The 14,652-nt window shown below is 29.7% G+C and overlaps 1 long non-coding RNA gene and 1 other non-coding gene across 2 annotated transcripts; both read right to left on the reverse strand.

Annotated features, from left to right (window-relative positions):
* Positions 1–5,076: 5,076 nt before the first annotated feature.
* On the reverse strand, positions 5,077–5,149 carry TRNAV-UAC (transfer RNA valine (anticodon UAC)). Its single transcript has one exon. It is a non-coding gene; the product is annotated as a tRNA-Val (tRNA).
* A 4-nt stretch (positions 5,150–5,153) lies between these two features.
* On the reverse strand, positions 5,154–6,487 carry LOC131860425 (uncharacterized). The gene is made up of 3 exons (XR_009359561.1): positions 6,204–6,487; positions 5,763–5,889; positions 5,154–5,563 (listed from the first exon to the last, which is right to left on the reverse strand). It is a non-coding gene; the product is annotated as an uncharacterized LOC131860425 (long non-coding RNA).
* Between the last annotated feature and the right edge of the window lie 8,165 nt (positions 6,488–14,652).

Below are 14,652 nucleotides of genomic sequence, written 5' to 3' on the forward strand. Positions count from 1 at the left end.
GGGTATAACAGCGACCATAAATCAACAATATACCTTTTCTAAATTAATGACCTCTGAAAATAAAGGGAAGTCTTCAATTTTAAGATGCATCAATGTAGAATCCACTTCAAACTTATCACAACCCATATTTGCTAGGATAACTGCTACTCAATTACCTTCCCTGAATATGTGAGATATGGAATATTCTTCGAAAGAATCCAATAACGCCTAGGCTTGGTGTAAAATATAAGAAATCCTCCAGTTAAAAGAATATCTAGATATGCAAGCCTTAATTATAATAGACAAATCTCCTTCAATATGGATCTTATTAAACCTCAATTTTTTAAGCAATGTCAAACTAGATAATAGAGCAAAAGATTTCGCCACATTGTTTGTCCCAGGAGGAATAGAAGAAGCTTTGAATGCCAACAGATATCCTAAATGATCTCTAATGCAAATTCCTATCCCTGAATCACCTCGGTTACCTCTAGATGAGCCATCAAAATTTAATTTCATGAATCCAACCGATGGGGGTTGCCAGTTGACCAAAGATTTGTTAATTAGATGTTTACCCTGCCCATTTGAAGCAATAAAGGATGGGATAGATATGCCTTTCGATTCCTTTATTATATCACCATCCCAAGAAGAAAAATTAAAGTTACTATTTGTGTTTTTTATATAAGAATTAACCTGTTCTGAGGTATATTTCTCAATCCCTTCTAGAATCCTTTGCAATAGAGAAGCAACTTGTCTAAAAATTCTCTTGTTCTTTTCCCACCAGATTGATCATATGACTGTCGTTGGAATACATTTCCATATACATGCAAAAATAGAATAGGCCACGACTGAAACAGCTCCCATAAAGTATAAGGCAATGGCATTGACAAATTAAGTTTCTTCAAAACAAAAGACCAACATTGTTAAGCAAAAGGACACCTTAGGAGCAAGTGATCGACAGTTTCAGTCTTCCCCTTGCATATTACACAATTAAATGAGTTTGCAATGTGTAATTTTTCCAATTTGTCACTTGTTAAAATCCTCTTTCTTAATGCTAACTAGGCAAAGCAACCAACTTTAGGTAAAACAACACTATTTCAGCGGAAGGAGAAGACCCTACTCTTAGTATGCTGAATTTCCATATGATGTACAGCCTTATAACCATTTTTAATTGAATATTTACCATCATGTGCAGGGAACCAAATCAACTTATTTTCTTTATTTGTGATGTATACCCTTCTAGTTGATAATATCTCCCAAAGACAAGCTTTTTGGTCATCTCTGATGGGCAATTCCAAAGGGTTCTTCCAAATGACTTTACCTAAGAAGAGTTCAACTCCACTTACAAACTCAATAAAAAAAGGACCCCAACAAGTTTTAATGGTCAGAATAACTTCCAATAAAAGATCTCTATGTTTCAATGGTGGGAATCCATTCCAAGAATCCTCCTGAAACTGAATTCTCTCACCATTACGAACCTCCCAAGACACACATCTTGTAACAACCTCTCTACAAGACATCATAAAATTCCAAACAGTTGATCCCTTCAGGGGATCAACGATAGTGATAACTCGAGAAGGATTGAAAGAGTCCAAGTACTTTTCTTGCATAATTTTACACCACTTAGTTTCTAGTTTAGTGGCCATTTTCCATACAAGCTTACCCCCAAAAGTTGTGTTTCTTTTTACAAGATCATGTAATCCTACTCCCCCTCCTTGTTTATCATGTGTCATTTCCTTTAAGGATATAAGAGGTACTTTCTTCTCTTCCAACATGTTGTCCCTCCATAAGAATCCTCTGATCAACTTTTCAATCTGAAGTATGACTTCAGCAGGAGCTTTAAGGACCAACATGTGGTAGTTGGGAATAGCTAATAAGATTGATTTAATGAGGAGTAATCTACCTGATAGAGACAACCAGTGGGCCTTCCATGATGAGATAGAATTCTTGATTCTTTCAACAATAGCTTTCCAATAAGATGTTATATTAGAGCCCACCAAAAAGGGAATACCTACGTACGTAGAAGGTAAAACTTCCTGAGAGAAACCCAAAACATTAACAATTTTTCTTGTTACCACAACATTTGTATTGAAGACATAAATATTAGATTTTAGGGCATTTACCCTTTGACTCGAGACTGCCATGTAAAGATCCAATATTTTTTTAATTTGCTTTGCCTCATGGACATTCGATTTTTCAAATAATAGTGTGCCATCAGCAAATAAGGAGTGCGTAACTAAAATGGAGGTTCCATCAATATGAGCTCCCATCTAAAGCCCTCGTTTATTTCTAGCCTTAATGATTCTACTAAAAGCTTCAGCCGTGATTATTAATAGTGAAGGGGACAAGGGATCACCTTGTCTAACTCCTTGGTAGGCAGCAAAAAAACTAGTTGGAACACCATTAATTATGACCAAAAAGTATGCTCTTGATACACAAGCTCTAATCCACTTACACCCTTTCTCATCAAAGCCAAATTTACATAAGACTTTAAATAGAAAGGACCAGTTAAGTCTATCATATGCTTTCATCATGTTTGGCTTTACTACAAATATCGATGCATGATTAGAGTTTATAGAATGCAAAACTTCATGATCAACTAATGCACCTTCCATAGTTTTTTTCCCTGGCACAAAACCACCTTGTTCAGGAGATATAATTATAGTGATCAATTTTTGCAGTCTCAAATAAATGGCCTTGGTAAGAATCTTGTATATTTTATTGCAGAGTGAAATGGGCCTAAATTCTGCAAATATTTGAGGCTCCTTAATCTTAGGAATAATAGCAATGTTTGTGGCATTAAAATTTCTAAGGACAGAAGTACTTTTTCTTGACTCTTCCAAGACAACCAATAACTCAAAACACATAACATCCCAACATTTTTGAAAAAACAGGGTTGTAAATTTATTATTATTATTTTATTTTTACAATATATTATGTTTATAAGATATTAAAAATTTATAATAAATTTGTTGTAAATGTAATATATCAAAATTTATATTTAGTAAACTTGATAGATTTATTGATAATATGTTAATTTATAATATATCAAGTTTACAAAAGATTTAATGTTAACTTTTAATATATTTTAAATTTAATAAATTCATTGAGATTGTAAACTTGATTAATTAAAAAATAATAATAATTGCTTTTAATGATTAATGTATTGTAAATATTTATTAATCTTTAAATTCAACTTATTAATAACCACTTTTCATATATATAATTTTCATCATTAAAAATTCATAATAGCAATCTAAGTTCTATTCACATATTGTAAATTTAATAGATTTATTTTTAGTGGCTAATTACTTTATTCCTATTTTATATATTTTGTAAAAATAAAAAAAAAATATCAACAATTTATTATTATAATCCTACCTAAATAGTTTTCATGATATTTATTAGATTATCAAAAATTTCCTGTAACAGCTAAATTGTTAATTTTTATTTATTCAAATTATTATATTGTTAATTTAATTAATAAGATGTAAATTTTTCAAACCAATTAGATTGGAGAAAACTAATTTCTATAATTTAGAAATTTAAAAATTATGCATCTTAATTTTATAAAAATTTAAAAACTTATAAAAATAAATCATGGTTCTAATTGGTGGAGAAATAATTAGAAACTTAAAAATTATGCATCTTAATTTTATAAAAATTAAAAAACGTATATAAAAAAAAATCATGGTTCTAATTGGTGGAGAAATAATTGAGTTTTATGAGTTAAAAAAAATAATGACAACCGAAACGGCAAGTACTAATAACATAAAAAAAAAAAGGTTAGTAATATTGTTCTAGTTTCTTGTAAATACCACCACAAAAAAAGAAATGGTTGTGGTTGTGTACATTATATAGGGCAGAGGGATAGTAGTCATTACAGCTAACTTCGTCAATAGTTAGTCGTCACATGGAATATAGTAAGACCTTCATTTTTTACTAAGGTTTGAAGGCGTGACTCATCATGTAACTTGTCACTTTTTAAAGACTCAACCAAAACTTAATCTAAAAATGCCTAGTAATTGAAAAAGTATATATCATTTCTTGTTAATAAAATATCATATTTTTATTTAGAGTATAACTTATATGCAACATAAATGGACCAAATACATATTAGTAACCTTAAATATTTGTTATCTCTAACTTGTAAATCCAACATAAATGGATCAATAGTTGAACAAAAAAAAATTGTTGCCATAGAAAAAACTCATTTATTATATAAAATACAACTTATATCCAACAGAAATGGACCAATAGTCGAACACTAAAACTTGTTGAAAATCCTTCTCATTTCATGGAAAACTACAAGATATTTTTTGTGCTCACCTTGTATATTTGTGATGGGACAAATTACTATTATGAAATACTCTAATGAATATACATTGCTACCCCAATAGTTGTACACGTAGGAATACTATACAGGCTCTTATGTGTTCAACTATAAGTCTATTTTGACCAAAATTTGGTTATTTTTTTATTTACATGTGGACTATTTATTTATAATATATAGTATAAATTTGTGGTAAGAGTGGATATTATAAGCACAATTGCTATAACAACTATTGGACCCCGTTCAACTACTAGTCCCTCTCCCCTAATCCTACGTTATTCCTATGCCATTCACACAAATATGATGATTTACTTGAATTAAGGAAATTGATTGATGTGACCGGTACAGGTTCTTCTACCCAACCAAATGTTCGAAATTTGTCATTCTCATCGTTTCACACTACTACATAGAGAGGGGTTTTAAGACAATATTTGAGACAATTTTTCAGTGAATTGTCTTAACTAGAGACAAAATAAAACTCATGTATCGTCTTAAATATTGTCTCTAAACGAGTGTCTTAAATTATTGTCTTAAAAAATTGTCTTTATAAAGACAATAAAAAACACCGGTATTATTGAGAGACAGTTGTATTTTTGTCTTTAATCTCGCCTATTGTCTTTCTTAAGACGATTAAAATATTCTTATTAGAGAGTACCACTTTTGTCTCTTTAGAGATTATATAAAACAATAAATTTTAAAAATAGCTCACCATTCAGATAAATCAATATTATTAAATATAAAATACAATATCATTGATTAATTAATGTTAGGGCACGATGGAATTGAACCACCATCCACCTGCTTGTAAAGCAGGTGCTCTTCCATTTGAGCTAGCACCCTTTAAAGAAAAATTTTATCATTCAAAATTTTGGGTATCAAAACACGCTTTGGTTTAGTAGTGAACCACCATCCTCCTGCTTGTAAAGGAGATGCTCTTGCATTTGAACTAGCACCCTTTAAAGAATAATTTTATCATTCAGAATTTTGGGTCTCAAAACACCCTTTGGTTTAGTAGTGAGTTTTAAGTCTAAATAATGCTTGAGAACATGTGACCATTTTGCAATCCATTTTGTGTTTTTGTATTAAACAACTTTGTGTTGCCTTGAAAATAAAATAACTGTGTTTCTTAGACAAAACCTTAGAATATCTAGCCAGCTCTATGCAACACAAAGAGAATGTACAAAAAATTTGAATGATACATTTATGTTTGTGAATTTGCAACTAAATGGTCTAATTCTAATCCTCAGTGTGAACCTGTTCAATGCAAAATAGCCGTAAATCAATAGTCTACGAATTCAAATAGCCCTCTTGCTGAATAAATTTCATCAAAACACTTAAAATGGATTCTAAAACTAACTCTTTCCAATCTTGGAAGTAATTTATAACATGATATTGATACAAATGAATATCCAAATTAAAAAATGTTAAATTTCTGGAATTTTAAATTACCAACCTCCAGATTTATGTTTGAGCTAAACTATAGCAACTTTGGTGACAATATATCTTAACCCTGATGTCAAAATTTTGTCCTTCACAATCATGTCCCTTTCACCTCCTTTCAGCTGCCCTCCCATAGGTTTCTTATGTCCAGTCATGAGATATAGGTTTAGTTAGCTTGATGAGTATATATATGTTTAATAGTTTTTCTATCAAAAAAAAAGTTCATTATATATTGAAAGAAACCATTAGATGTTATGTATTCAAAAGTAGTATTAGAGGCACATACCAAAATCCCAAGATTATTTTTTATAAAAGAAGCAACTTATACTATCAAAATAAAATGTTCCTAGAAATTAGAACTCTAGCTCTAAGAACAAAGAGAATGACAAAGGGCACAAGATACTCAAAATGAAAATAATTTGATTGTGATATTGCTCTCTAATTAGGAAAATACCTTTTAAGACTCAAGAATACAATAGATGCAAGAGACTCAAATTTAAAGTTGTTCATCTATAGTCAACCCAGTTTTTTTGTCTAGCTCTCTGAAGTCACCCTCAGAATTGCACTACCCTGAACGGTAACAAGACCATTGTGAAAACTCCTCCATTTTATCTCCATAGATTTCCCTGGTTAGACAACAAAATTTCTGAAAAAAGAATTTTCTTTTTGAAATTCCTATGAAATAATTTTCGGGTTCAATGATTCTCCAAATTGCATTTTGATTCTACTAAAACATAGCATTTATATTATTTAAAGCATAATTTAGTAATTTTAGAAATTTAAAAATTATGTAGTACACAAAATAATGAGTACCTCTTGTTAAATTACCGCTAATAATATGATGTAATTCTGCATGAGGAGAATAAGACCAGAAATTTGTCTGGCTATGCTGCAATTATCCAAGGCTCTAAAACAACCAAGCAAATTATTAGTCTATTATTTGATAGATTCCCAAATAACACAAAACCATCCATTTTAGTGTTTTTTTTAATTAATACATTAAGACAGGGATCATAAATATAAAAATTATCAATAAATTACAATGCAACAAATCATCGTAAATAACTTGCTATATTACATACAAGAGTAATTTATGATAGCTAAGGAGCAATTTTTGGTTAAAATCATTAGCATGGAGGGATGGTCATCAATGAAAATGAAGAACAACTTGTTTCCTCATTAAGGGTTCCAATCCAAAGGCAAATAGAGGTCATAGTGGTAGAGACGATGTGGGCTATGATGCATACAAAGGGAAGGATCACAAATGATAGTATATGGATGTGAAAGAAAGTTAATGGACAACTATGAACCCATATCTATAGGTCACAGTGGTAGAGACAATGTGGGCTATGATGCATACAAAGGGAAGGATCACAAATGATAGTCATATGGATGGGAAAGAAAGTTAATGGACAGCTATGAACCCATATCTACCTTGTCAAGAATACAACACCATTGATGATGACAGTTGATAGTGGAAAAATAAAGACTAATAAAGGGAATAGTAGTGATGCTTCACTATGTATGTGCCCCCTAGATTACAGAAAAAATTGAATTTTCAAACCCTCACAGATCTAACTCCGTGAATCGAAAATTGACAAACAAAAGGTCAATCTTGACTATTTTGCACATGCCGGATTTAATGGTGATGTCCAAATCAACCCAAATTACACAGAAGACATGTTATAGGTAGAATCTCCCAATCAAACAAATAGGAAAACTTCAGGTCTGAAGCTCTAATGCCATGTTAAAGTTATGGAAATACAACCTCACAGAACCCAGTGAACACTTGTATGCAAATAACTTGTCACAACAATGGAAGATTCACAAAACACAAAGATTGCTTTGAAAACCTAGAGCAAGAGAATGCAATAATGATAATCATATTATTGGATTACAAAATGGATCAATCCTTATAAAAGGAGATCAAACCTAAAAAGGAAAACCCTAAAAGTAATTAATAATTAATAATAATTTTTTTATTAATATTCCTAAGTTTAGCTTCCTAAATTTAGCTTAAGTAAAGTAGAGAAAAGGTGACTTAATTATTAAATCAATATGATTTAATAATTAAGTAAACTAATTCCTTTACTCTAACATTTTGTATCAAGTTCTATTAGTAATGTGCCTCTTATTTTCAATTGAACGGATTCTTTGTACTTCAATGAATGCTAACAACTAAAAATGTTTATAAAAATGTACATTTACAAGTAATGACGTTATCCTATGTCAAATCCTTGCTTTGATTTACTGTTATGATTATGATAAAGGTTGGAAAGCAATAAAAAATTGGCCAAGTATCCTAAAATGAGTGTGTATATTTTTATAATTTTTAGTGCATCAATTCATAGTTTTCTTGGGGTGTTGTGTCCTTTGATAAGAATGATAGTAAATAATATTTGTAGATGTCATTGATATCTAAAATGAACATAATTAAATTTATCTAATTAAAAGTATAAATTAATAATCACACAAAGCATGTACTAGGTACACTCAAGATGAGAATAAAAATAGGTAGAAATTGACAAAATTTGAATTCAAAATTTTGTGGAAATTTAGAGATAAGATTTGTGAGTGCAATATTGATCTCACACTTGTGAAAATGGTCAGTTCAAGATATTCTTAAGGATAAAATAAATGTATGTTAATATTCTCATGAATCAATAATCTATTCTTTTATATATGTTAATGTATATCTAAATGGAGATCTATAGGATGAAGGACATAAATGTAACATCATTTGCAAATATATAAAATCATATTAAATGACTCTTTCAAAAGGGTCCCAAAAATTTACTGATATCTAAATCTTCCATTCCATTTGCCCCCAATTTGAGAAGCATACAAATTTTAAACATAACATATGTTAAAGAATGTAAGAATACATAAATATATATTTAATATAAAGATTCAAACAAAGAAATCATATTATTTTCATATAATATAATAGACCCCACTAGGTGTTTATTTCTATTCGTCCTTCACATATGTTTTTCATGGGAATTTATTAAATATAGAAAGATTTTTCTTGCAAATAAAATAGAAATAAATTAAAAAATTGTTTAGCCATATAGAGAATTGAAATGTAAGAAATGAAATAAATTTAGGATTAGGAAATTTTGTCTCTATAAATTTTTATGTGGCTTAGTACTGTGTTAGAAATTAGATAATGCCTATGTTATATGCTATTCATCTATTTGGACATGATGATATAAATAGATGATTATATGTATTTATGGAGACTTTATGACTAGTTAAAGGGTAGATCATAAGAATGCTACTAAAATATATGAACTTATGATTTTAAAACTATAGGATTTAATGAATTGGAAGAGAGGAAAAATAATATATAAAATATAGATTCTATGCAATAATGTACTTGTTTAAATATTTAAATTAGTGAATATGATGGTTTAACTCAATCATGTAATAGTCAAGTAAATAATAATGAGAGATAAGGAATGAAAATCTCATCAACTAGAGATGAGTTTTAAAAAAATGTTAATATAAACAAAATATATGCATGTACACAATGAAATAGGATGGACATTTTTCTTAGTGTAATGTCTAAATGGATAAGAACAAAATAGTTGACATGGGAAAACACACTTCAAAGAGTATTGTAAATCTAGGATTGCAATAATAATGTAATGGAGGGGGATGGACAACATCACAAAAGGTAAGATGGTAAGAAAATAAAAAATAGGGGGAAAATGGGAAGTATAAGTTGTTTCCAATTATAAAGATGTGTATCTTGAATAATTTTAGGATATTTTAACCACAATGATAGGGGAAAAGGTATGATTCTTGTTGAAGTGGTATAAATATGTGGAAATATAAGCTTGATATATAAAATGGGGGACATATGTTAATGTATATATTGCAATGGCTCCATAATATTTAAATAAAATATTGCACAAAATACACATAATTAAACACAAATTGAACTGACTTGTTAAAAATATTAGAGTAGAGATCTCATATTATAATTCCAAAAAATATTCGAGTATGTAAGCCCAATGAAAAGGCATACATAAGGAAATTGTTTCCTTTACATGAATACCATGAGGTTGAGTACAACAATAAAATAAATTATAAAACTAAAACAATCTTGAGAGATAGTCTTGACATGTGACCTCTGCAAGAGAACACAATGAGGGAACATCATTGGAGTGATTTTACCACCCATCCATGAAGCATATGATACCTCACAATCCTTTGAATGAAGAGTACCTGACCCTACAAATGGATGCTTATCATTTAAGGAAATAAGTTGTATTACATAGTTGTTGGAATCTTTGAATTAATATAATAAATTATAACAATTTGAATAAGCATGAATTTGGAAACTCACCTTTGGCTAAGTAGTTATGTGTAGGGAATCCAATTTGTCAAAATTACCCAACGATCGAATCTAGCGTAAACATGTCTTTGGGAGTTTATAGTTTTGTGGATGGCTTTTCTAGCCATTAATTATTTTTAAATGTAAAATACTTCTCTTTAATGAAAATGTTGTATTGGATTTTTTTAATGAAGGATTATATACCATCCATGAGTTTTTTTTCTATATAATATAGAAATATACAATTGTTATTTAAGGGACTTCTTTGTCCAACATTATCCAAACATTACAACATTTGGATAGTGTTGGACAAATGTTGGGAAGTAGGGGTGACTGATGATAAAAGATGCCAAATGGTTAAATAAGGTTGGAAAATGGGTTTCACTTAGAAAAATGAGGATTTGGTTGAGGAAGTGTAGTTTGGTGAAAGGAACCTATGGAAAAACATGGGCTCACTAATATTAGTATCCATGGGAGCATGGAAAAAATGGCTAAGGGTGGATGAAAGACTTAAAATAAGATTATTAATTTGAATATGATAAAAATAACAATGAAGGCCAACAACAATAGTATAAAGATAGGAAATGGAATCTACAAATGATACTAATAATCCTATCAAAATACAAGTGTGTAGACAATACAAAATTATCATGGATTATAATATCTATTAATGCAATTTTTGAACTCTTGATATAGATGAACTAGTATGATTAACTAGGTTCATCAAATGAAAGTTTAGGTAAGAAATTTTTTTCTCTAAACTTATATATAAGTAGTTGTTAGAAGTGGAAGTGCAAGTCAAGTAGATTCACCAAAGGAAAAATATGAAAAGATATAACTATTCTTTCTTAAGTTTCAAATTTCTATGTGCAAATATGGGTAAACTATGATGTAAATCAAGGTTATTTGAATGCTATCTAAATCCAAATGCCGATTATGATAACCTAAGTTAATCTCCAACCAACCAAAAGTAAATAAAAAACAAGAAATGTGTTGTGATTGATAATATAATCAATTGCTAAAAGAGACTATTCTAATCAAATGTAAGGAGGACTTGAAAACATGGTCCAAGATTAACAAGTCCTTAGAATATAACATTATCTAGATGACCAACTCATAATATATGTAAGTGTTATAAAATAGAAACTAGATGACTTAGATGCACCAAGATTAACATGGTCTTTAAGAGACTTTTTGGGAATCTAATTTTATATTTGCTTATAAAATTTGGAAGTTGTTTAGAAAAGGATGCGATGATGCATCAAGATGATTTCTAAATGATGATGTGATAATTAGACAAAAGTTCTGCTACATTCGGTTGATTGATTAAATGAATAATGGTTTATCCTTTCATAAAATACACTAGCATAGAAACCACGTATTTAATGTTTAAGCTAAAAACTAATTGCTAATAGGGAGGAGGTTGACTTAATCTCTTAGTTGGAGTTTGAATTAAAAAATTTAAATATAGGGTCGACTCCATGTTATAGAACTCAATTAAGTTCAAGTCCACACTTATGGATTCCACACAAGTTAGAGAATGGTACATATAATGTTTAGACTCTTAAGATGCACGAAAATAAGTTTAAATTTACTTACCATGTTTTATGTAGGAACATACTATTTATACACTAATTGTGACTATTACATTTGAAACATCTTTTCAAAATAAATAAGAAAATAAAAATAAAAAGATATACTTGTCATCATCCCACAAATAAAAAATTATAGAAATAACTTTTGTTTCTCATATTACAATCTAAAATCCATTTTTTCTTTTTTCTTTCAATTCTACAACATCTTTAATATATAAATAGTTCCTACTTAATTAACGTAAACTATGTAAACTAGTCACATATTAAATTGTTTCTCGAATGTAAACTATTTGAGGTCTGTTGAGAATTTTTTTAATGGAGATAAGAGAAAAGCAAACATTTACATAGAATAAAATAAACTATCTATATTCACCTCTATAGGAGACCTTGTAGATCTGGTGAGAAAATAGATACAATAACTAGATAAATTTATTCACGGCTAAGCTGCCAATATCCCAATTCTGTCAGAAGATGTGCACCCTTTCAATTCCTTATATAGTCAGCGTAACAAACATACCTTCTAAAGCCATATTTATATTTTCTATATCATTATTTTATTACTGAGTAATGCAAGGCTACTATTAATAGTAGCATGAACAGATTAGTACACCCAAGAGAATGGATTTTTTGTATGATAGATTGAGTCTGGAGCTCCTCTTCTTCATCTTGGTTGGTGCAGGCAAAGATATTATTTGAGGGATTTCGTGTCTGGGAGTAAGCATATGGACAACCTCCGTCATTCTTGGTCTTTGTTCACTGCGCTCTTGTAAACAGCATTGCAATATTGAAAACATGCTTCACCTCTTGCAAAGGGACACTGGACAATCTCTTACCTGTGACTTCCATAACTTTTTCTTTTGAAGAACCAGTCATTTTTCTTACCCACTGAACAATATCCAGTTCCTCCGCAAATTCACCAACTGCCTTTCTTCCACATATTAACTCTAGCAGGACAACTCCAAAGCTGTAGACATCACTTTTCTCATCGACTTGAAGGGTGCAGGCCTCTTCTGATATCAAAATAGGATGCCAATGAACACATTCAAAGGGGATTTATGTAAAGTTCAAACAAAATGCAAGAAAGAATTATATCTATGCCTAAAAATGTTGTTATTCAGTGGTGAGCAAGAGTGAAGCTATGCTGTCAAATAAAAGGATTAAGGAGGAAAGAAGAAGAAATCATTTTTTATGATCTCAAATAGTTGAAGTATGTCAACTTAGTCAATCAATCGACTGTACATTGCAGAGCAAATAAATCTAGAAAAGGAGGAAACGGGAAGAAATAAATATTTCAATGCTAGCAAATTTTTATAATTCATGACACTGTCTGTTGTTTCTGGATCTGATTATGTGAATGTTTTTGTATCAAGATTTCGGATCATACTCTCTCATTCATCTTCAGAATGACAGTGAGTGTTTTAATCTCTTTATACTTTCTACTTTCCTGATGATGGATCACAGAATATGATTGGAAACCTTGATTAAAAAATACTCATACAATCAAATTCCGTATGCTCAACATCATAAATTGCTTACCCTAAAAAATTTCTGCTCTAGTTAGTGTACGTATTTTAGCATTGTTTCTCGTAGTTCATTTGAAGACCATTTATGCTCTATGATATCCTAAAAGCCTACACTTTTAGATTTTCATCAAAAGAAAAATATAAGACTAGATCCTATGTTGACAATCCTCATGCTTCGCTCTCCCTTTCAAAGGCCTCTTTTTAGGTGGGCCTAGGCACCGAGCACCCTAGTCCCACCAAAATAGATTCAAATTTGGGTTGTTGTCAGCATCAACCTTTACTTTTCAAGATCCAGTCTTATCCTTGAATTTGATCCTTTACTTTTCAAGATCCTTGAATTTGATCCTTTACTTTTCAAGATCCAGTCTTGATCTTTGAATTTGATCATTATTTGTTGGCCTATACTTGAAATAACCTTCTAATCCTTTATAAAGATAAAGAACACCTTATCAAGCATTACAATCTAATCCAACCTAGACATATAATAAAGGAAGTGAACTATCATTCTATAGTGTAGAAAATTACAATCTATCTCCACTCAAGTATTAATTCATGCTTTTGGTTTGTTTTCATTATTTTATTGCACTAACACTTACAAGAATTCCAAAGAGTAGATTTTATTCGTAGGTTAATATTTTAATTTTAGCATTTATCATTAACTTATACTCATGTCTCTTTAGAGATGAGCTCTCTCTTTCATCATTACTGTTATGGAGGTGGTAACATCAACATACATTTTTGACATAGGAAAACCATAGTAAAAACAATCCTTTCACCACATTTTTTGTCCATGAAAGTGTAGATCGAATAATGGGATATTTGTAAATAGAAAGAAAATATAATGAAATACATTACTAGAGTTTGAATGGACAAAAACCCTTAGACTACTATTTCTAGTTCCCTTTTCCTACTAAGACCAAAATTTATAGGATGAGTGTACGAAGCTTCCATATTTCAATTATGACTGTATTTTGAAGCCTTCAATGCTTCCATACTTGATTTTGATTCACTTCTTTATGAACATCTTATTATTTTAATCTAACTTGTTTTGAAAGACTAAATATTTTGATCAAAATTCTGCTTAAAAGAATCTTGTTATGTTCAATGCTAATAATGTTTATGATCTTTTTTTTTGGCGAAACATATCTCATTTTGGGTTCATAGTTTAACCCTTTTTTATAGATAAATGTTATAATGAGCTCTTTAAAGAAAATACATGTTAATATCTTATTAAAATTAATTAATTAAAATAATTATAAATTAATAAAATTCATATAATTTTTAATTTGAAAATTTGAATAATATTTATATTTAGAAAACTAGTTCTTGTCTATAGTTTTTCATAAGATATATAATTAGGAGTATTAATAAATGTAGTTTTCTTTATTTTCTAACAAGTAATCATAAATTTCTAGTAGTTGTTTGACCCTCACATTATAATAT

The sequence above is a fragment of the Cryptomeria japonica genome, chromosome 11 (assembly GCF_030272615.1).
Source record: "Cryptomeria japonica chromosome 11, Sugi_1.0, whole genome shotgun sequence".
NCBI lineage: Eukaryota > Viridiplantae > Streptophyta > Pinopsida > Cupressales > Cupressaceae > Cryptomeria > Cryptomeria japonica.